The sequence below is a fragment of the Lygodium microphyllum genome, chromosome 11 (genome assembly GCF_053477565.2).
Source record: "Lygodium microphyllum isolate KBCC chromosome 11, Lygodium_microphyllum_v1.1.10, whole genome shotgun sequence".
Classification (NCBI taxonomy): domain Eukaryota; kingdom Viridiplantae; phylum Streptophyta; class Polypodiopsida; order Schizaeales; family Lygodiaceae; genus Lygodium; species Lygodium microphyllum.
This window is the reverse complement of record NC_141145.1, coordinates 135,822,794-135,845,539: the sequence shown is the minus strand read 5'-3', so window position 1 is coordinate 135,845,539 and position 22,746 is coordinate 135,822,794. Positions and strand designations below refer to the sequence as shown.

The window sequence follows — 22,746 nt, the reverse complement described above, 5'->3', positions numbered from 1 at the left end:
CTGCACCCTGAAATTCTGGGGGTCCATTCTTCAAACCAAAATTCATGACAGTACTCACAAAAACACCCCATTCGATTACAAAAGCTGTCTTATCCATATCTTCCGGATGCATACGAATCTGATTATAGCCAGAGAAACCATCCAAAAAACTATAAATCTCATGGCCCGCCACATCATCCAATAAAGAATCCGTGAAGGGAAGAGGGAATGGGTCAGTAATAGTTGCTGCATTCAACTTTCTATAATCTACACAAACCTGTATTTTGCCATTCTTTTTAGGCACCACCACAATTGCTGACAACCAAGTCACTTCATTAACAGGGCGGATAAAACCCACTCGAAGAAGTTTGTCAATCTCTTCCTTCACCTGTTTAGCATAATTAGAATTCATACGATACTGTTCCTGCATAACCGGCTTTGCATCTGCCTTTAAATTAATTCTATGCTGACACACCTTTGGATCAAAGCCCTTCATATCCGTATATTCCCAAGCAAAAATATCCTGAAAGTCCCTACACAACTTAATTAATTGCTGTTTGAAATCTTCCTCAATGAAAATACTCACCTTTATCGGCTTAGAACCTATTTCAGCTTCCAAATACACTTCTTGGACATCATCCTCAAAGACTCTAGCTGACTTATGCATAGTATGCTCATATTTCAACTCTGCATCTATAATAGCTTGCTGACTCGCTTTGTCTAAATCCTCCTCTCCATCCAAAGAAGGCTTCTTTTGGTCGTTAAGCGTTCCCAAATCAGTGTTTTTACTTCCCTCAAAAGTAACATTACTTTCCACCACCAAATTACTATTCTGCTACATGAAATCACTACTCTGCTCCATGAAGTCACTGTCCTGCTTCATGGAGCAAACAGTTTGCTGCATCAAATTACTCTATTGATGCATGGGGTAACTGTTCTGTTCTGAAGATAAAACCACTTCTAATGATAATACCGCTGGAAATACCCTATCCTGAGCCAAAATTTTCTGAACATCCACTTCAAAAACTGGCACAACTGTGGGGTTAGCTTGCATAAAAAGTTCCTCCTCATCATCCTCAATCTCAGGTGCAACCTTGATTGTCTGAGCAACTAACGGACAGTACTTAGGTTCCAAAATTACCCGATTACTTGTGGACAACTTGACCTCCTTACTTCCATGAGGAATAGTCACTGTATCTAAGCCCCAATCCTGCTTCAACTTGGCTAGTCTAATCCAGGTCTTTCCAACATCATATTATATGAATCTCCTAAACCTTCCATATGAAGAACAACAAAACTAACCTTGAACTTCAGCCCGGCTATCCGAATAAGCTGATTCTTTAATATTCCCAATGGTTGAATTCTTCTTTGATCTACCATTTTAACTTGAAATGGTGCTGCCACAAGTCCTTGCAACTTATGTGCCAAATACATCTCTTCAGGCAAAATATTAACTCCAGAACCTCCATCTAGAAGAACATCATCAAACTTGCTACCCAAATAGTCAACTTGAATAGTTGGAACTTTATAGTCTACCACCGCCATCTGTGTGGGAACCACCGCTTGACAATCTGAAGTCTACTCTCGATCCATAGCATAATGCTTAAACACTTCATCCTGATTTGACATAATCTTAGCTAAAAGCTTCTCTTTAAACCCTGGAATTAAATCAAGGATTTGTTCCAAAGTCAACTGTAATGAAGATTTGGCTAGTGCAGCAAACAACTCATGAGAACCATTCAATGCCTCATAAGGCTTCGAACTTTGTGAGTGTTTACTGAACTGCATTTCTGACACAAAAATATCCTTCTGATTTTCCTCATGAAGTAGCTGACTGTCTTGAACTTCATGAGGCAATTCTGCAACTTTAAGCTGTTTTGAAGTCTGTTTTTTCTGCAACTTCATAATTTCATTGGAAGCCACTTCCCTAGCCTTTTCTTGATCTTCCCAATTAATCTTTTTCTTAGCTTTTGCTCTGGTAATGGCCAATACTGCTATCTCATCTGAACAATCTTCCACAACTATTCAATTTGAATAGTCACAGCTCACCTGCGGCTCCAAACCATGCTTAGTAACATTTAACACACCCTTACATAGCACTTCTTTCTGTATAGCTTCACAAACTTGCCGGTTCTTTTGATGACTTACTGCCTCACTCTCCATGACTTCTGTAGGTAACTCTACTAGGACTACTGCTGCGGGTGCCGATGGTTGCTGTCCACGGGGTAGTCCTGCCAGTTGCATTTCTTGCTGCTCCCCGGTCTGCATTCCCCTTTCAGCCCTATGGCATACCCATAACTCACAGTTAGGTCCAGACATGTGTCCCTGCCTGCCACAGTAATAGCAAGGTCCTCGCTGCCTCTGTTGAACATTATTCCACTGCCTTGGCTAGTCAATACCCCATTGCTTAGGTGGCTGACCCTTCCTACCAAAGCCTCTAAATCCTCTTTGCTATGCCAATTCAGGTGCAATTTGGTTAATTGCTGCCGCCGGAGATGCTGTTTGCTGCCTTGCATTCTGTACAATTGGATTATACCAGCATTCTCTAGCCTCATGACCCACTTTCTGACAAATGGTACATGACTTTACACTTCTGGAAGTTGTCAATACTCCCATCTCCAACAGTTGCTTCTTAATTTTCTTTTCCAACCTTTTTTCCAAGGCCTTTTTTCCTCTTTCTCTTTCCCCTTTTTGCTATCCCTAGAAGAGGTTTTATCTTTCCTGGATTTCTTTTTCTATCTCCTCTGTCTACGCTTACTTCGATCATCATCTGAGTCACTTGATTCGGTTTCCGACTCAGAGCCTGATGAAGGATCTTCCTCCTCACTACTATCCTCTGAATCAGAACCATCAGAGTCAGAGTCTGAAGAGTCATGTTTACTCTTCTTCTTGGATCTACTCTTACCAAGCCTCTTTTCCACTCGCTGAGCTGCTTCAACCAGCCGATCTATACTATTATTGTTTCCAATTTCTGCATTAGCAATTGCCGCTGCAATAGCTTTGTCCAAACCCTTAACAAAATAAGAGTATTGTAACTAAATAGAAGGTCTATCTTCCTGATTCAACCTGTTTAATAGATTTTTAAATTTCTGTGCATAATCCTGCACTAACATTGTCTTCTGCTTGATCTGCTTCAACCTTTTCAACACATCATTAGCTGTCTTATGCTTTCTAAACCTACTTAAGAAAGCGGTTTTAAGGTCAACATATGTGGTAAAGTATCCACCGTCATAAGTACTATACCAATCCATAGCTTTACCCTTGAAGGTTGCAGCAAACTATTGTAATTTAACTTGATCCCCAAACATATTGTTGAAGCCACTGGCCACCCACCTTGTCTCGAACTGAGCGACATGACAATCCGGGTCTTCCTTCCTCCTCCCTGAGAATTTAGATGCCCTAACCTTAGGGTTAAGTGGTGGATTAGGATTCATAATTTGGAACTTCTTCTTCTTCAATGGGGGTAAGGGATCAAAAGTTAAAGACTTCCTAGCAGTACCCACTGGTCTACTTAACAGGACTGCACTTCCTAACACCAAATGCTCTAATCACTGTGCTGCACGATCCGGAGGAGTTGAAAGATCTTGTAAGTTAAGTACTCCTTTTGCTTCATCAAGAGAGCTTGAGGGAGATTCAGTAGACGACGCAGGGGAATGATACACAGTAGCAGTACCAGCAGAGGTACCAACATCCTGGAACTCCTCTCCAAAAGATGGAAACTCCCCCTCATCCAGGGTGTCAATTCCTCCTACTTCCCGGGTGTCATTCTGCAATAACTCCCTCTGTTGTCCTGCCAATAACTCTCGTAATTCTCTAGAAGTTAGAATAACATTTGATCGGTATGGGTAATTCACTGACATATATGAAGAAATACAAAGTTAAACCTGTAATCTGCATCATGCTGCTTGACGCAATATACCACTGCCCCAAGAAGCAACTAGATTTTCAGATATATATCATCAAAGAAAAATATTTCGACTATGGTTCAACATCCAGAAATAAAAACTACATAAAGAGTGTTAAATTGTCTTGATTCTGGTTCTGATTCTTCATGCAGAAAACTTCTGCTTCACGCAGAAAACTGTTGCTTCATGCAGCAACTGCGAACATCTGGGCTTAACCTTCATCATTCTGAATAATGTTTCGGCACAGAGGTTCCAAGAAGGCAATGGCAGGATCGCCAAAGTGTTGCTGCCCTTTCTATGCAAAATACATAAAAGAACAGATAATACTTCATGAAGCAAATACCTAATCTCACACCCAGAAATCATAGTAACTCAGAATCAACCATAGGAAAGCATAGATACACTATATTCAGCACCACTAATCAGAAAACAGAGAATAAATCACACAAGACATGCTACAAACGAGATCAAGATTTCAGCCATGATGGCACCAACTGCCAGATCATCTTCATAATTAGGTAGAAACATCATACATCAGGCGTGATCATCACCAGTGATCAGCTAGACAAGAAGAACACACAAAATGCCTCATCAGGTCACGTTTTTCAACTGCCCCCAAAACTGCACTTCCTGAGGCAGTAAACTTCGTAAGACATATAAAGGCTGCTTTACATAGGAAATAGTAATAACTAAGGTAATGCACCATTCTAAGGGTAAATGTAGTGTCAAGCCAACGACTAACATTCCTTTTGTATTTTTACTCTTCTCAAATCCTGGCTCAAGTAGTCTAGTCTTCTAGGATTAACAAGCGACTCCTAGAACCTCCAACACCATTTATCCTTTATGAATTAGGCATGTTTCTCATTGTATTCTAGGTTCATGATTGCCTTTAAGATAACTATGGAAACAATGAACTAGAAGTGATAATTGCTTGATCTATAAGCGAAGGTATACATGGCTTGAATTATGTCATTACCCATGAGTCCATCAAAGAGGACCTAAAAAGACTCAAGTTATTAGGTTATTTCTTAAGAATCATAATTCCCCTTCAACAATTAATTAAACAAGATCAAATGAAACATAGGCTTATTCATTTCTATTTTTTGTTTGGGTTCTATTACCACATGAGGAACTCATGAGCTTAGCTACTTTGGTTTCTTCTCAATCTACCTTACAAGAGAAGTGCTCAGCTTGAGCCAAAAGGATCAACCTGAGGTACCTAATGACTCAACTAAGTCACTTAACAACAGTCTAGCATTGAATTAAAAGAGATCATTGTGTGCTTGGTCAAAGCTTGAAGTAGGTTTGCACCACACTTGGTTCAATGAGAGTGAGAGATGAGGGTGAGTATAATGTCAACCTCTATGTCCATAAGGAAAATTTTCACCACAACCTCTAAAATGTTACTATAGTTCTAAGGCATGGGACATATGTCAATCAACACATCAGCTCATCATGTTTGATTCCTAGTTAATAAGCACTCGAGTTATCAGGTCCACTCTTCTGTAGGATATTTTTGTAGAGGAAAATTAGTCCACTGACTTCACATAGATGAACTTGAGTCATTCTATAATTTTTTGTTAATATAGTACAATTAGCTTGGATGCTTATAACTAGCTTCCTTAATTAGCCTTTTAGGAACTTGCTTTATTTACATAACTTATTGCACAAACATGAAAACAAGGAATACAACCCTTTGAAAATTGTACTTTTATTCCAAACAAGAGAACAATACATTTTATTGTCTAGCCATCAATTGTTGTCAATCAATAATATGAGCAAAAAAACCACCCACACCAAGCATCCACCATCCATCCCGTAACTAGTATGAGGATCTTTCAAAATCTTCTAGGCTCACAAGGCACCTATCCTTCTTTGATATCATGGTTGCTATCCCTAGAGCCTTGTTAGTCACCATGATTCTCGCAAAATAGGTTACGAATGCGTAGATATTTCTCATTGCAAGGCTATTCCTAGCATCCATGGTAGTAATCAGTTCCTTGTGGAGGAACCTAATGGAATGCTTGGGGATATCTATTCATGCCCTCATACAATTTGTATGGAACTATCTAATCAATATTTTGATTGGAAATCTAGTCCATAGCAACCAGTGTGATCTATGTACTCCTTCTTTCCAAGGAAAAACAACTATTTTGAAGAAAACATCCCTTTTTATAAGCAACTCTTTCCTTAGTATATATCAACTATTATTGGGAAAACAAGCAAGATCTTAAGAACTCAGTGCCATAGTTTTAGGCTAACTTGTTGCTTTAAAATGGAGCTACCACCTTACTTTGGTTAAATTTAAGTGTCTTCTGGTTTTTTGTGTGGTTTTCTTAGCACAATTATTATTTTTCCCATGTTTGATATGGAAGTAAGAGTTTTTCTAAAGTATGATATAAAGTCCTTTTTCTTGAGAATAAGTTTTCAATTTGAAAAAGCTCGCATTCAGGCTTCTTATTTAAGCAAGATAACTTGTTTATGAGATTACCAAAGCTAGCTCAAACAACTTATTTCTAAAGTATCCCTTCCTCAATTTTAAAAGGTTTAGTTCAAATTCACTATAAGAGTTTATCATTTCTGGTGTGTGTCTAAAGGTTTAGTCTTATAATTATCTAAACACATTTTAGTTAAACATATAAAATGAGCTTTATTAATTGAACCATTAAACAATATTTCTTCATGTAGTTTAAGCATAAACATGAATATAAGAGAAATAAAATATTTAATCCAATTTATTATATTTATTTGTATTTAGAAGAATTTTTCCAGTCCATATAAGGAATCCACCCAAATGCCAAAAGAACCCACCAAGTTTAGCACTTGGGTCTTTTGAGAGATCCAACCCAAGCTTGTAGGGGTTAAGCTAGTCCTACTATACCCAAGGACCTATAGTTAGAGTTCCCTTAGCTCCTTGGTGCCTCCTAGCTAAACTACAAGTACCTATAGAGAGATGTCTCACTTTTGATGCCCATCATAGCATTTGGAGCAGCAATCTAACTCCTTGGTAAAGAGCTAGTATAATTAACCTTAGGGAAGGTCTAGTGCACACATCCAAGAATTAACATGTGTTGGATAAAATTCTCTTAGAATCCATAAATTTTTTAAACATTCCTTTCAATGAGAGAAGTACTATGATAAGCATACATGTGCATAACTGCTTTTTCTAAGGCTCGAGCCTTCAAGCATCAATTTCTCTTTATTTAAGTCATGGCTTTGATCTTGGGTCTTAGGCTTTGTCAATGACATGACTTTCTTTATTCTATTTCATTTCTAATCTAAGTAACAAGAATGAGATGGCACTTCTATTCCAAACATCAGAGGGTATTCTTGAAAGATCCAAGTATAACTAAATTATCTTTTTGTTTTAATTTCATTGAGATTGAATTTTTATCTAGAAATGAAATTCTCATCCACATACTTTGCTATACAATTTTCTCTCAAAGAGTTGGTACACTTTTCTAATCCTTACTACCTTCAGAGATCAATCTCTGTCTACTAGTTACTTATGAGATAATTAGGATAGTACCTAACTGCCATCCCTAGTTATTTTAACTTTGCCAATTTTTTTGTAATCAATCATTTTATCATTACAATATAAACATCCAATTGTTTAGAAAGTTCTAAGTAGGGACTAGGTACCATCATAGGAGGGTTATCCCTAGACAAAATTTCTCCTAAGCAGCAATGTTTCTTGGCCCATCTTCTTGATTCTCAAGTGTCCACAATGATTATGGGACTCGAATACTTTTATTCTAATTCATTGTCATTTTTGAACCAATATTTTGATTATTGTTACATGAAAAATACTTTTTCAAAATACAAGGGGGGACACCTAGAGTTGAGTTGGTGTGACGAAAACATCATCTATACTTGCTACTTCCATCCAACTCCAATGTTCCTTTGTTTCAGACCATCTTCTATACGCAATTTTTTCTAGTACATCCCTCATCTTGCTTCTCCTTTGGACCTTATGAGTCTTTTAGGGCTCGTGCATCCTTGAGTCAACACTTGTTAAGGCAAAAGGATAAGCTCAAAGGAAGTATAGAGTTTGGTTGAGCAAGAAGAGTCTCAGCATATGATTAGTGAGCTTAATAGTGAGATGAAAGAGGATGTATGATGGATTGGAGGTTTTTTATGTATTTTTGGGTAAATTTAGGATGGGAAGTAGGAGATACAATAAGGGTAAATGCAGTAATTTAACAAAAATAGAGATAGGAAATGGAGAGTGGGTTGGTATTGATAGTTGGGAAGTCACTAGGACTGATTTGGGAGTAGACTCATGGAACAAGGAGAGTGATTTGTAGTGGCCAAGGAGATCCTTTCCTTGGCTTGATCCTTTGAGATTTTAATAGGATCCTCTTCTCTTCAATCTCTCACACAATTGTCTTCTTCTTTAATACGTATGTATGTATGTATGTATGTATGTATGTATGTATGTATGTATGTATGTATGTATGTATGTATGTATGTATGTATGTATGTATGTATGTATGTATGTATGTATGTATGTACTTACGTACGTATGTATGTATGTATGTATGTATGTATGGATGTATGTATGTATGTATGTATGTATGTATGTATGTATGTCACTCTCACTATGTGTGTGTGCGTAGGTAGGTATTTTTAATTAGACAACACTATTTAAACATTTGGAGTTTTCATCTTACATATATCAATGATTTTAGTAAGATTTACACGTCTAATTCTTAAACTAAGAGTTGGGCTATATATATTCTCATTTACATTGCAAGTATTAGTTTGCGTTACAATGGGTTACTACTCACTCAAATCCTAGTTTATAGGAGGCACTTGACTAGCTAGTGGAGGAGAAAGTGGTGTTGTGCTTGTGGTGGCTACAACTTGCTTTACTCATGCTCTAGTCACATTTCTCTTTGGTATCATATTGGTTATAGGTACTTGAAGTAAGCTCCCATGTACATAAAGTTTTTGATGGTCATCTCTTACTCTCCCAAATATGGATATCTTATATTCCTATGGATCTCTCATTGTGTGTGTGGAGTATTTTTAGCTTTTGATCACTTGAGAACCTTCCTAAAGCACAATTTCTATCCTCTCAATAGAGGCTAGGATTGAGACTAGACATGGGAAATTTTAAGAAGATAGGGCGTGTTGAATTGCATATGTGCGGATAAGTGAATCCACAAGATTAAGGGTTGAAATAGGGATGATTTCCAACCAATATGCTTGCTAGAATTTTTTAAAAAGAGGGAATTTAATAGCCCATGAGAAGGACAGCTAGATTGCCTTATCTACTCAAGATGGTTGGGCAACGTATGAGTAAGGATTTGAGTTACATGAGAGTTCTAATAGCATAGGGCTGCTCTCAACCTGTCTCTTTATCCATGCGGGATTCCTTGGCCTTATAGATGAGGTAGGACCTACTTTCAGTAATCTTTCTTAGTTTATAGGTGGTTTTGTTTTAGTGGAATACAAAGAACTCATTCGAGATCAATTGGCTATGGATCTAAAGGGTTGGGATTGGTTCCAACTTAACTAATCTATTGTGGCCTACTCTTTACTACTATTCACAGTCTACTTTACCCTTATCTTTTGCTTTAGATCAATTCACATTATGGGGCTACCTTTAAGCAGTTAATTGAGTGCCCGAGGTAAAGAAGGAGTGGAGTTATAGGTGATTTTCCCTCCCTTTGGGAATCATAGGCTGTAGTAGGTTGCACCTATTTTCAAGTCATAAGCCTATAGAGACCATGATTTGACTTAATAAGCTTTTTATAAAGCTTGCAAGCTTCATAATATCACTATTTTACTTATGATATTTCTCTATATTATGTTATTCTCTCCTCCTACTACTAAGGCTTGGTGCTTATGTGGGCTACCCTAAAGTTAAGCAAGCACTAATACTTAAAATATAATCTAACCCTCATTACAAGGACTTTCAAGATAATTTAATGATGGCATGGTTGCTCTATAACATAGAATAACCCTCAACTAATGGAAGATAATCATGAGGTAGACTTATTTGTTCTTATGGGTCAACACATTACTTTCAATGGTGACTATCGAGGGACTGGGACCCACTTGGAGGGGAAAGTTCTTACCCAATTTTTGAAACAACTAAAATTTGGTGAAAATAATAGCTACAAAAAAAACTAAAAACAATAGCTAAAAATGGGTAAAAATAATATCTACTAAGAAACAAATTTTAAAAGTAATAACTACTAAAATTAATGATTGTTGGAGTCCAAAAGTGTGATTCAGGAAGCTGCCAAGGGCACCAAGAGTTTCTTGAAGCATCATTTTCACAAGCTACCATTATTTAGTAGCCATCATATGTAGTAAAATGTGAAGATAGTACATGGAGCATATTCAAGAAGAAGAGTTGATGTTTTCTAACATATAAATCTCATATTTGTCCAATATGTGAAGACAAGGATATTGGTAGTGCAAAAATATGAAATGAATACATGGCATGCATAGCCATTTAAAAGGGAAAAGGTTGATACTAATGTTGCATATGGAGTCTTGTCTAGCATTTGATCATGCTGGAAAGTTTATGTAGATGGTACTCTTTTTCCTTGTCATCCATAAGGATTTGGATATTGTGTGACTTAGTCTTGAATAAACTCTTTATTTTCTTTTGACCTTGGAGTCTACAAGTTTTGAAGAATGAACTTTTGTATGTCCAATGCCCATGAATGCTTTATTGGGTAGGGTTGGCTAATTGTGTCGATTTGTCCCAAAACCCCACATGCATCTTTCTTCAATAATTGTGCATATCTTTTGAGCGTAAGGAGATGAATTAGTGCTTGGTAGTGTGCAAAGGTGTCAGATTTTGAGTTTTGACTTTTAAGAGCAAAAGACTTGAGTGGTGTGGCTTAATGGAGGAGAAACCATTATCATTCATCAAACATGAAAAGTGTACTTGTCCTTTCTTGCTAGGTGGAGGTTTGATCAGTGGTGGATGAAGGTTTTACCAAAGATTATGCCATTATCAATGTTAGTAACCTTGATTGATGAGTCCTTTTATAGTGATCATGATTTGAAGTGTTAGAAAGGAGGAATTTCATTGTATATAAGGATGAAGGACTTAGTTTTGGAAGTAGAGATGAAGAACTAGGGTTCCCCATGTGTTTGTACCTACAATTAAATTCCTCGGATATTCTAAGGAAAGTGCTAGTCTTCTTGTACACAAGACATGTATATTTGGATTGGGGGATGGATCTAACACTTAGTGAGCTAGAATTCTCTAGTATGTCCCACTCCTAAGGGACCAATCCTTGATTAGGTTAGAGTTTCAAGTTATAATGAAACTCATATGTGAGTTCACATGCTTACATATGCTAATACATAAATAGAGGGCAACTTCTCTAATTTCTAGTTATTAAAGATTGTTCTACCAGCAAGGATAATCTCCATGATTGAGGGATAGGAAATATTATTGATGTTGAGGGGGGAAAAAACAAAGAAGAAGATTGTAAGGAGACAAAACTTTGGATAGGTGAACACACAAGTTGAGATGGCAGTTGGTACATGAGGAATCTTTTGATTGTGAAGTGCCTTTTTTACCTAGCCATTTGCAAGTTCATTACGTGGTACTAGGATGGTGGGATGGAGAATGGGTACAAGTGACTCAAGGAGTTAGGTTTCAAATTCTAGGCAATCAAGAGCTTCCCAATTGTGACTTGCCCTTATTGTGCCTTTAAAATGTTTGGGATTAAATAATGGGGCTAGGTGGGTAAAGATGGTGCCAATCAATCAAGGCCATCAAGCATCTCTACTGAGGTTGTGTCATTGTGGTTGGGCTTTCCCCCTCCTAGGATCAGGGGTTCAATCAAAAGACATTCTCTTTGACTTCCTTTAGGTCCCTTCAAGATTTTTCTCTTGTTTTTGTCGCATGCTCTTAAAAATTGACATCATGAGATCAAATCATGAGAATAGCATGCAATGGTGAATCACAAATTAACAACCGTAAAAGTCGTTTTGCTTTTCCTCTCAACATTGTTTACTACATTCTCAATGTGTGGTAAATTTGCAAAATTTGAGATTCCTTATATACAAGAAAGAAGGATTACTTAATTGTTTCTTTACAAGGAGGGTAGCTTATTTATGTACAATGTTTTTGGAACTGGAAAGAAGCCATTGATAGGCAATTTGGGTTGTACTAAAGAGCTCTATAGGTGTTTAAATCTTAGGGTGTAAAGGCTAGATAAGTGACATAATGAAAAAAATTCAACATCTCATCTCCCATCCCTAGGGACTCACCCCATGCAATTCCTTTTTTGGTCAAATTTTCATGCAATGAACTGTGTGCTATGTTGCTCCTGAGTATGTTGGGAATGGAGCACTTTCAAAGAGTAGTGACATCTCCAATTCTGAGTTCTTGTGCTAGTTATTTTGTCATGTAGATGCCCTATTGAGGTGATAGTGTCACCTATGAAGGAGTTTGAGAGGGCTAGCCTTATATCCTGGGCTTGGACCTTATCTCAGTCATCAGGAAAGCTCCTTCATGTAATGGATGAATGGCTTCATAGAGACTCTGACCAAAGAGTAGGCCATTTTACGCATAATTCTAGCTTTGTAATGCTTGGAATGGGTGGCAGCCACAAGGCCTTTTGAACTATGTATTTTCTAGACTACCATTTTGCTATGAATACCTCATTGCCAACCATGCTGACCTCCCCTCCATCATTGGTGAAGTGCAAGGAGAAAGTGAAAGCAGAATTTGTTGTTTAAAGGGCCACAGCAGGAGTTGCACGCTGCAAGGGAAAAGCTGGTGAGAGAGCACTAACAATGTTGAAGTGAAGACGAGAAGAGGAGGAGTAGGTTGTCGGTTAGTTGGGCTAAGAGAGGCAACAAATCCAGTGTTGCAACAAAGGCTAGAAGAGGAGGAGCATGATATTGGTCTCAGTGGGCTAAAAGAAGCGATAGATTTGGTGCTTTTTGAACAATATTTTAGAAGGGGGTGGGGGATTTTTTTAAAAACCCTCCATATGGCCTTGTTTTTTTGCCAGAAGCTATTTTGTCCTAGGCACCTTCTGGAAAACTATTCCCTTTTAGAAACCCTTGCTAGAAAAGCTCCCTGGTGTGGGAGAAGCATATGCCATGCCTGCATTCTGAGGAATCGAAGCAATTGAAGATGGGATGGAGCCCCAATCCTCCGATGGTGCCTATAATAAGTTTGATACCGGGGGGACAAGTTGAGCAACAGGGGAGGGGGAGGCAGTGGCACGAATGAGGCGTCATGTGGTCCACCCCAATCATGTGCCCATCCAAGAACTGATTATTCATTTTCTATTGTGCAGCATATGCTTGAGCCTCCTCAAGGAAGGTGATAAAGCTAAAGCCCTTTGACCTGTTTGGCTCGCAGTCCATGATGACATGGTAGTTGATAATCTCGTTGTGTGCTTGGAAGGCCTTGTGGAGGGACTCCTCATAAGTGATGTATGACAGGCTACTAACAAAGAGGCGAGACATGGCTCGTATCTACACAAAGCTAAATCCATGTCTGAGGGCTTGGCCTCACATAATTTGATCCATCTCTTCTCTTGCATATTTTGATCCTCTTTCCTATCCTTGGTACCATCGTGTCAGTCTCTCTGTCAAAGCATATGTCACATGCAATAATTTACATCCATCAGATGCAGTATTATCTTATTTAGAAAACTATCCTACAGGACCACCCTGCAGAAAACTACTCACATCTTTTGAACCATAACTTGTATCACTAAGCTTTAAAAAGCCAAAATGTAGCTCCGCTTGTGATGTACAACTTTGCTGAAGACACTAGGATCAATTTCTGAAGTTTTTAGCCCCTAAAATTTTCTGCACAACCTACAACTGTTCATTATAACATGTTGTCCCAGTCATATATCAACCTTCCTGACTTTGTATCGCTCGCATATGAACATGGGTATCAACCAAACATTGTAGGACCCTTACCAAGGTATCGAAACCCATTTCAGATGCATCAGCCACTATTAATCCTCTCCCAATTAAAACAATTTTACACATCTTCAGTTTAGCTGTCTGTCCACTACAGTTTCCAATAGCCATATCACCCTCATGGGTCAAACATCCACTAGATAGTCAACCAATAAGGCATAAATACATGCAAGACATCCCCTTCAGCTTTAAATAACTTGTATATCACATGGAATATGCCAAGATCAAATATCTACATCATTAACCCACTTAATTTGTTTAGGTCGTCTTTCTTTGCATCACAAACAATGATATCCTCTATAACCTGCATCAATGTCTCTCTTGTATTTTCTATTATATGTTTACCCTTAACATTATCCACATTATCTTTCTCAATATCATTCATTCCTTAGAGCTTTGTAGCATCTACATCTTCAGTCTTCATATCTGCATCATCAAACTCTGTAGCATCCACATCCACAAACTCTACGTCATATTCGAGCTCTTTTTTCATCCTGAATCTCTATATCATCTACAAGCTCTTCCACAGTTTCCTCTGCATCATCAAGTTTTTCTGCATCCTACATGTCATGTGCTCCATCTGCTAATATTGCATCTGTAACTACCATTAATGCATCTGTATTGTTAAGCAAAAGTCGAAATCTCTATATCTTTGGTATTCTCCTGTAATGCCTTTAGTGATGTTGGTACCTTGCCTCTATTGTCATTGAGCTCTGTTTTTGAGGCCCTACATGTTCTTGACATGGGCCTCTCTTTTCTCTCAATTCATGGTCTTCCTAGTCTCGGGACTCATATTGTCTACATCGAGCTAGCCATCTTTGTTGCGGATTCTTCTACACAAGCCACTTTTGTGATAGGTTGGTAGGAGAGGGGCTACAGGACCTCATGTCAGTCTCAAATGTCTCTATTAAAGTATATGCCACATGCAATACTTTACGTCCATTAGATTCAATCTGATCCTATCTATAAAACTGTCCTACATGACCACCCTACAGAAAACTGCTCATATCTTTTGAACCATAACTCAGATCGCCAAGCTTTAAAAAGAAAAAATGTAGCCTTGCTTGTGATCAACAATTATCTGAAGACATTTGAACCAAATTCTGAAGATTTCAGCCCCTAAAATTTTCTGCGCAACCTATAATTTTCATTACAGCATGTAGTCCTAACTAGACATCGACCTTCGAAACTCTGTATCTCCTACATACGAACTCGGATGTTAACCAAACTTTGTAGGACCCTTCCCAAGGTATACAAGCACTTGAAACAAATTCTGAAGATTTCAGCCCCTAAAATTTTCTGCGCAACCTACAATTGTTCATTACAGCATGTAGTCCTAACTAGACATCGACCTTCGAAACTCTGTATCTCCTACATACGAAATCGGATGTTAACCAAACTTTGTAGGACCCTTCCCAAGGTATACAAGCCCATTTTGGATGTGTCGATCACCATTAATCCTCTCCCAATCAAAACAATTTTAGACATCTTCAGTTCAGCCGTGCCTGTCCATTGTAGTCTCCTACTTGGTCAAACATCCATTGGATAGTTGACCAAGAAGACACGCATACATGCAAGATATCCCCTTTGACTTTTAAATAACTTGTATATCACATGGAATATGCTAAGATCAAAGATCCACATCATTAACCTATGGTCGATCACATTAGACATACGAATATGGATTGAAGTGTGCTTCTATACACCCCCCTCTCCCAAAGGGGGTTGATTCATTGGATGCTACACATCCTTAATCTAGGCATGTTAGGTTTTTGAGAACTCGCTAGTTGGGTGGAGAGGGTGTAGAAGGAGGGTGGCTCGCCTTAACTATACCCTACTGACTGATTGGCCGCATCAAATTACAGTCCCTTTTTATGTTGTAATCCACAATCAGCCCCTTTAGTAACCTCAACATTTGTCGTTGTCATCAATGACTTCTTTCCCTACAACACCCATCAATTTCTATCTAATAACTTTAGGCAAGTCTTGCAGATTTTGGCACCATTAAGTGAAGCAATTTACATATCAATCAATATTGTGAAATTTCTGATTTGTTTGGTGGCTGGACAAACTAGTACATTTGTTAATGTTGTTAAGGTAGTGTACATGTATCAGACCTCAAACTCTCAGCATGGCCAATTCTAGACCTTTTTCTGATTGAACAATGGTCCTGTCTTCCCTCTTCAAAGAACTTTGAACTAGATCTTTACACAGGTTGTTTTTATAGAAACCTTTTGTTTCAATTGTATAGACATAATCTCTAATCCTAAAAATATGAGGTTTCTCTAGTAGTCCACCTATGAGGTAGAGAATCATTAGACAAGAGAGAGGATGATGCATGCCTCTAGCCCCACCCAATGACACTCTAATCTCAAGCAACACCCCACAATTGTCAATAGTAAGAAATAGGAAAAAATAGACTTCCCCTTTGTCAAGCAACATGGGCAAGTACACTAGAGATGGAGTCTTCAACCACATGGAAAAACTACAAGCATGGATTGGAGGTTACAATCACAAGCTTTTATTGGGGCTATCTTGAAAATTCATGTGGATTCTTTATGTTTTAGTTTATCACTTGTTTCTATGGTGAAGGTCGAGATGACACTATGCCTAAAGTTGGGAAATCCATTGGTTTCTAAAGACCCTTTAATAAAGGGGAGGCTCTCACATCATCACAAAATTCTTTAAATTTTGATCCCGAGCCATGGTCTTGGTCTTGAAAGGAAAATCTATGTTTTATGTTATGTAACTAGATCCATTGGTCTAGAAAATCCATGTATGAGAACCCCTCCAAATCTCCCTAAAGGTGTAATTGATATCATTTCTGGTCTTAAGCTAGTCTAAAATATGTCCATTGTATATTTTGTTGTATCTACTACTCAAGCTCATGACCTTGTATCTTATCTTGGCTCTTGCACCCACGATTTAGGCCATGATTATCTATGGTTGTTGTGCATGGTTCACAAAGAGGAGTTTACCCTCTAGTAGGTGGCTTTTCTATAGGGTTGTAAAAGTGTACAAGATTCTGTACTCTAGTGTTTGGATATTCAACTCAGATTATCATGAAAAAACTCGACGTAAAGTAGTGTGGCACCGTGTTTTTATAAGAATTGTATAGAAGGGGTTATAAAAATGAACCTCATCTCAAAATTTAGTTTTACAAAAGGAATATAAATATTGCCTTCAAAATTCACAAAAGGGGTATATAAAATTGTGTAAATTTTTTATAAAGGGGTTTTAAAAATACCATTGAATGCACGTTATACAGAGGGTTACTCCCCTGGATATTATACTAATAACTTTGGCCTTTTTCACATCTAGAACTCCTATGTCAGCTAAGTCATCACTACTTGTTAGTATATTGATCAATTTATTGATTTTTTCAAAACATTCCACTATGGTTTGACAATTTTTCTCAACAAGCTCTTCATACATTTCAAAGATGGTTCTCTTCATATGTTGATTTTAATCCAAGAGGAGGTTGAGTGTACCTATTGTAGATGCTTATTAGTTACCTCTGGTTTTCTTATTCATGGTTTGGATTCTCCTCATTCCTTTTCCCTTTTCTTCATCCTTCATCGTAGTGGTAGTGGTAATTAGGGTCTATAGTTGTTTGGCTTCGATGGTTGCATTGGTGCTGAATCCTTCATAGAAGAACTAGCAGTGGTAGCTAGGAGTGCTACTACTGTGGATCTGGAGTTGGATTGGTATTGATCTAAGGATCAAATATACAAAATACATAGAAATGTGGAGCTTTTAGTATTGTGGTTCTTACTTTGATTTTAATTTGCTTGTAGACACTACCATTATTAGGGTGGAACTTGATGGTAAGTTAATTGTCCTTTCTTTGTTGTTGTTGATGTTGACCTTTGCCATTGTTGTTGGATTTGCCTTTTTAGCACTATTTTTTCAGCCTTCACACTTGTTGTTAGAGGGCATGTCTTGATTTTTGACAGTTGTAGATTATTTATTATGGCTCATATGTCTAACTTGAAGGAGTCTTTCTCTTCTACATCCTTGTTCATCTTATTATCACCACCTTAGAGTGTTATTGCCAAATCATGGATGACATGACTTATTTGCCATTACTTTTGGACATTGTAGATTTGATGCTGGAGTGGTTGTTGCTAGTGCCATTGGCTTGAGCCTAGGTAGCCAAATGTAGTTTCCTTTATAATATGATTTGGCATGCAGAAAACACTTGGGTACCCAATGGTGTTTCCTACTTTATCTCTTAGAATTTCTTTATTCTTGTTATGCCTCTTTCATGGATATTTTTTCTTCATCCACTCCTCATTGTGACATCTAGCACTCTTAGGATTTGCATGTCTCTACACCTAATTAGGCTTGGCCTTCACTTAGAAGGTGATATGTTGAGTAATTAATTTTGGATTCTTTTTTTGACCCCTCCATAGTGAAGTTACCTAGTTATTGTCATTTTGCTCATTAAAGTATTTGGACTAGGGTTTATTACCTTCACTTTGGTCTATAGCTATATGTATTGGTCTCTGTAAGCTTCGGGGTTGAGCTTCAAAATGACTATGGCTTTATTATATTAGCCATGTAATCAACTTGATAGATTGTCCTTGCCTTAAAGGGACTTCCAAGCAACAGTGTCCTCTTTGCATCCTTTAGGCTAAACAAAACAAAGAATGGGATAGGAACATTCTATTTTCATTATCATCCCACCTATACATATGCCTAATGAAAAGTACAGTCAACCTCCTAAGTGTTGAATGTAATATCCGTTTTTCCTATTTTAGCCTAAACATTGTAATGTAGTATGCTATACTCTACATCTTTGTTGATTTCCACGTCTACTATAGAGTCCCTCTTGGCAACTAACCCAATCCATAGGTAGGCTAATTGTATTATTGATTCATCATCATGTTTGGGTTACACTAGTCTTGGTCACATCTTGCTCAGTTTGACAGTTGTGGCTTTTATCTTGTGCTTTGGGCTTTTCTTATTCTTAGGGAATGTGTCTAGATTCTCTACATGACTTTAAGCTAGTAAATTTTAAAGGTCTCTTTGTGTTTGTCTACCCATGAGCACTTTCAAACATCCCAATAAGTTTGTCACTACATTGCTGCATTTCTATGGCCCTTTCCTCGACTTCTACATTAGGCTCTGTAGCTTTTTCTTTAGGCTATATTAGTAGTTATGGACCATTCATCTACTGACCTTGGTGAATTTTGCATTGGGGCTTTGAGGTCTTGAAGTAATCTTTCACTTGGTTTTGTTGATGTCATGCCACTATTATTCTTGCTTGCCATTTTCTTCTTAGATCTTCTTTTCACCTCCTTGAAGTTTGGACTAGAGTTTTAATTGTGCTTTTCTCCATGCGAATGCATTGGTACCAAAGTCATGATCATCTCACTAGGTAAAACATCATTCATTGGAAATTCATGTATAGGTGTGTTATGCTACAATCCTCGTAGTTTAGGTCATTGTCATCCTTCTTTAGTTGCCTCTCATTAGATTTATGACTAAGATGCATTGTTAGTCTTCCTTGATCTAAGGTTCCCTATATGATCAATAAGCAATTAGAGAATATGATTCTCTAGGGAAGATCATTTTAAGGTTTCTATCCTCAAGAAATTAAAAAGCGATTTTGCCTCTAGTCAAGTAAAGAATTTATCTTGAGCATTAATCTATAAAGTTGATTTCTTTGTGGGTTTTTCCCTCCTAAAACACGAATAGCTAAGTCTTGCTTCTTGAGAGAAAGAAGCAAGACCTTTGATTCACCAAAATTATGGTCTAATGCATAGCAAAATATACGAAGAAAGCCAATATGTTGTAAAAAGGTCATACTTGAGGTAATGGGATGCTTTACCTTGAGTTTCTATACTTTTACTAAAATTTAAAACTTTTTCCAAGTCTTGAGACTTCTTACTCTTCTTATCTCTAAAAGATGGATCCAATATGATGCCTATCTATGATAGAATATGTACAAACCATGAGAACTTGAATGAAAGTGGAAAGTCTTATCAAAATGAGTGAAATTAATGTCAAAATCTATTCAAGAGCATCATATACAAAAGGGAAGTGATCTATTGCTATGTAAGTGATGAATACAATTCCCAAAAATAAGCAACTAAAATGCAAGGAAGAGCAATACTATACCATTGGCAACACTCTATAAGAAGAGATAGTCAATTAAATAAAAATGTTCTTTTATTGTGAAGAAAAAGAGATCTATGATTCTTCCATGGGATGGTTAGCATGAGTACAATAATTCTCTACTAGCAAATAAACCATGAAGCTCTTCCATTGGTGCAAAGTAACCAATGGATTACGTTTCTTGTTATGGATCAATCAACTAAGAACCACTTTGATGACCTCACAACCTAAGTGATGCTCCCTCGGTAGCCTTGAAGTTTCCTCTTCCATCCACTTGATCTTTATGTTGACACATGTGATGCAAATCTATTTATTAGTTCTTACTAATTCATGGGTTTGTTTAGATCAGAGGTACTAGTTCAGTCCTCTATCCATATCTGGGCATGCTTCTTTGGAGTTACACACACACACACACACACACACACACACACACACACACACACACACACACACACACACACACACACACACACACACACACACACACACACACACACACACACACACACACACACACACACACACACACACACACACACACACACACACACACACACACACACACACACACACACACACACACACACACACACACACACCATGATCTTTCCTTTGTAACCTTTTTAAAAAAATCATCAATGCACTGCTATTATAAAAATGCCTTTCGGTACTATACACATCCATTACATACATACGTACGTATGTATGTATGTATGTATGTATGTATGTATGTATGTATGTATGTATGTATGTATGTATGTATGTATGTATGTATGTATGTATGTATGTATGTATGTATGTATGTATGTATGTATGTATGTATGTATGTACACACATATATCACCTCTATGGTTGCTATGTTGAGAAGAAAACTAAGAAGAAGAAGAATGGAAGCAAGAATAGAGAAGGGAAGCTTCTCCTTTGATCCATCACTCCCTCTATCACTCACTCTCTCTCACACTCACTCTTTCTTTCTTGATATGGATATGGCCACCCCAATCTCTTCACATGGTGATGGGATGAGAGGAAGAGACAAAAGCAAGTAGCAAGGAGAGGGATTAGAGAGCTTCTCCTATGATCCCTCACTCTCTGACTCACTCTCATACTCCTCTAACTCCTACTGTGGTGAAAATAAGAATGGAAGAAGGAGGAAGCACCGACTTTCAAGTTTGCATTTGCAAGAATGGGCTCTTTATTCATACACATTATATAAGAATGGTTTCTTTTTGGGTGGACACCCTCAACCCTTTCTCTTGCCCACTTACAATGCCCCAATATTGGACTAGGACTTCATGGCTTGTCTATGGATTTTACAATGCATGCATTGCACACACATTGTGATGATTTTTTTGGAAGCCTAAAATTGGACTAAAGGGATTGCAATAGACTCACATACTAGTCATACTGAGGAGTTATTGACATAGTTTTGTGGTTTTTAGACCAAGTAAGATTGATATGGATTCATATCAAAGGAAATAGGTTCATAAGGTAGTTTTTGTTAGGCTTTCTTCGTGGGCATCATGATTTTCCTTGAAGCTTGCAGTCATTATATAACATGCTTTGAGTTCTATGTGATCTCCAAAGACATTGGAGGATAATGTGCTCAAGGATACTAATTAGGGCTATGTTCAATCAATAGTGTAGGTTTTTACATAAACCATGGACATGATCCAAAGAGGCATCCAAAAGACGGATTTGGTTTTATCTCTCAAAATACAAGGAGGAGACAAGTTATAGCATGTGAATATACCTTAATAGTATAAGGTTTTTAAAACTAAGGATTATCCTTCCTTTTTTAACCATCATCATGGCATGCTTTTGTGTCACAAAGTTGATGGCTTGGGAGGAGAGGATGTCACCCTCATGATGACCAGATCACATGTCATTATGGTGCCGGTGGTGGGATAGAAAGTAGCACCCTACTCTATGAATATATAGTCCATGTGAGGCCTATTTTTAGCCATGATGAAACTATTGATGGCAAGCATCATGATGATGCTTTAAGCTAGATTTGGGCTATGTTTTTGGAGAAGGCATGTTTTTTTTACGTGCCAGGGGGGCAATGCCATGTGGTCTATATAAAGGGCTGAAGTTGGATTCATAAAGGAGCACATAAAGAGGGTGGACAAGATATATGTGTGAGAGAAAGTTGTATTGTGAAGGCACTATATTTTGCTACGATATGAGGGTTAATAAGAATAGATGAGACATGGGTTGATCAACAATGGCATACATGGGGTCAACTTGGTGAGAAGAGTTGACCAAAGAACAAGGCTACATGGTGATCAGGAGGAAAAGGTGCTACTATTCAAGAGTCTAAGAATGAGGGTACATGGTGATCAAGAGGAAGACGTGCTACTATTCAAGAGTCCAAGTTCATGTTTGAATATTGATGACCCTACTTGCAAGTAGGAGGTAATTTTTTGTGTGAAGGGCGAGTTGTAACTACAAGTGTGGAGTCATTGGGTTCCCTTGAGTGTGTTCCTTGGTGAATTAATGTTTGTGGACTCCTTTTGTTGTTGTGGTAGAATCTACTTGTGTGGTAAAGGATGTTGATGTTGCTCATTAGTGAGCCTTGGGTAGAAAGCTGTCTTTTTGTGGACGATGATGATAAAAGTGAAGGCAAAATGCAGAAGAGGGTGCATTCTCTATCAAATTCTTATAAGAATAACTTGTACAAGTATACATGCCTATACATACCATGTCTACTAAGTCTTGGTCATTAAAATTTACAGTGACCTTATTTTGTCTATGAGCTACAAGAGATGCTCTTGGTCTTTGTATTGACTTGATATGCATATGATGGCTA

At 37.7% G+C, this 22,746-nt stretch overlaps 1 protein-coding gene across 1 annotated transcript in view; it reads left to right on the top strand.

Moving 5' to 3' along the window:
• LOC148029423 (histone acetyltransferase of the MYST family 1-like) overlaps nt 1–22,746 on the top strand; it is a 177,313-nt gene that overhangs the window by 107,065 nt on the left and 47,502 nt on the right. The gene's annotated exons all lie outside the window — the stretch shown is intronic.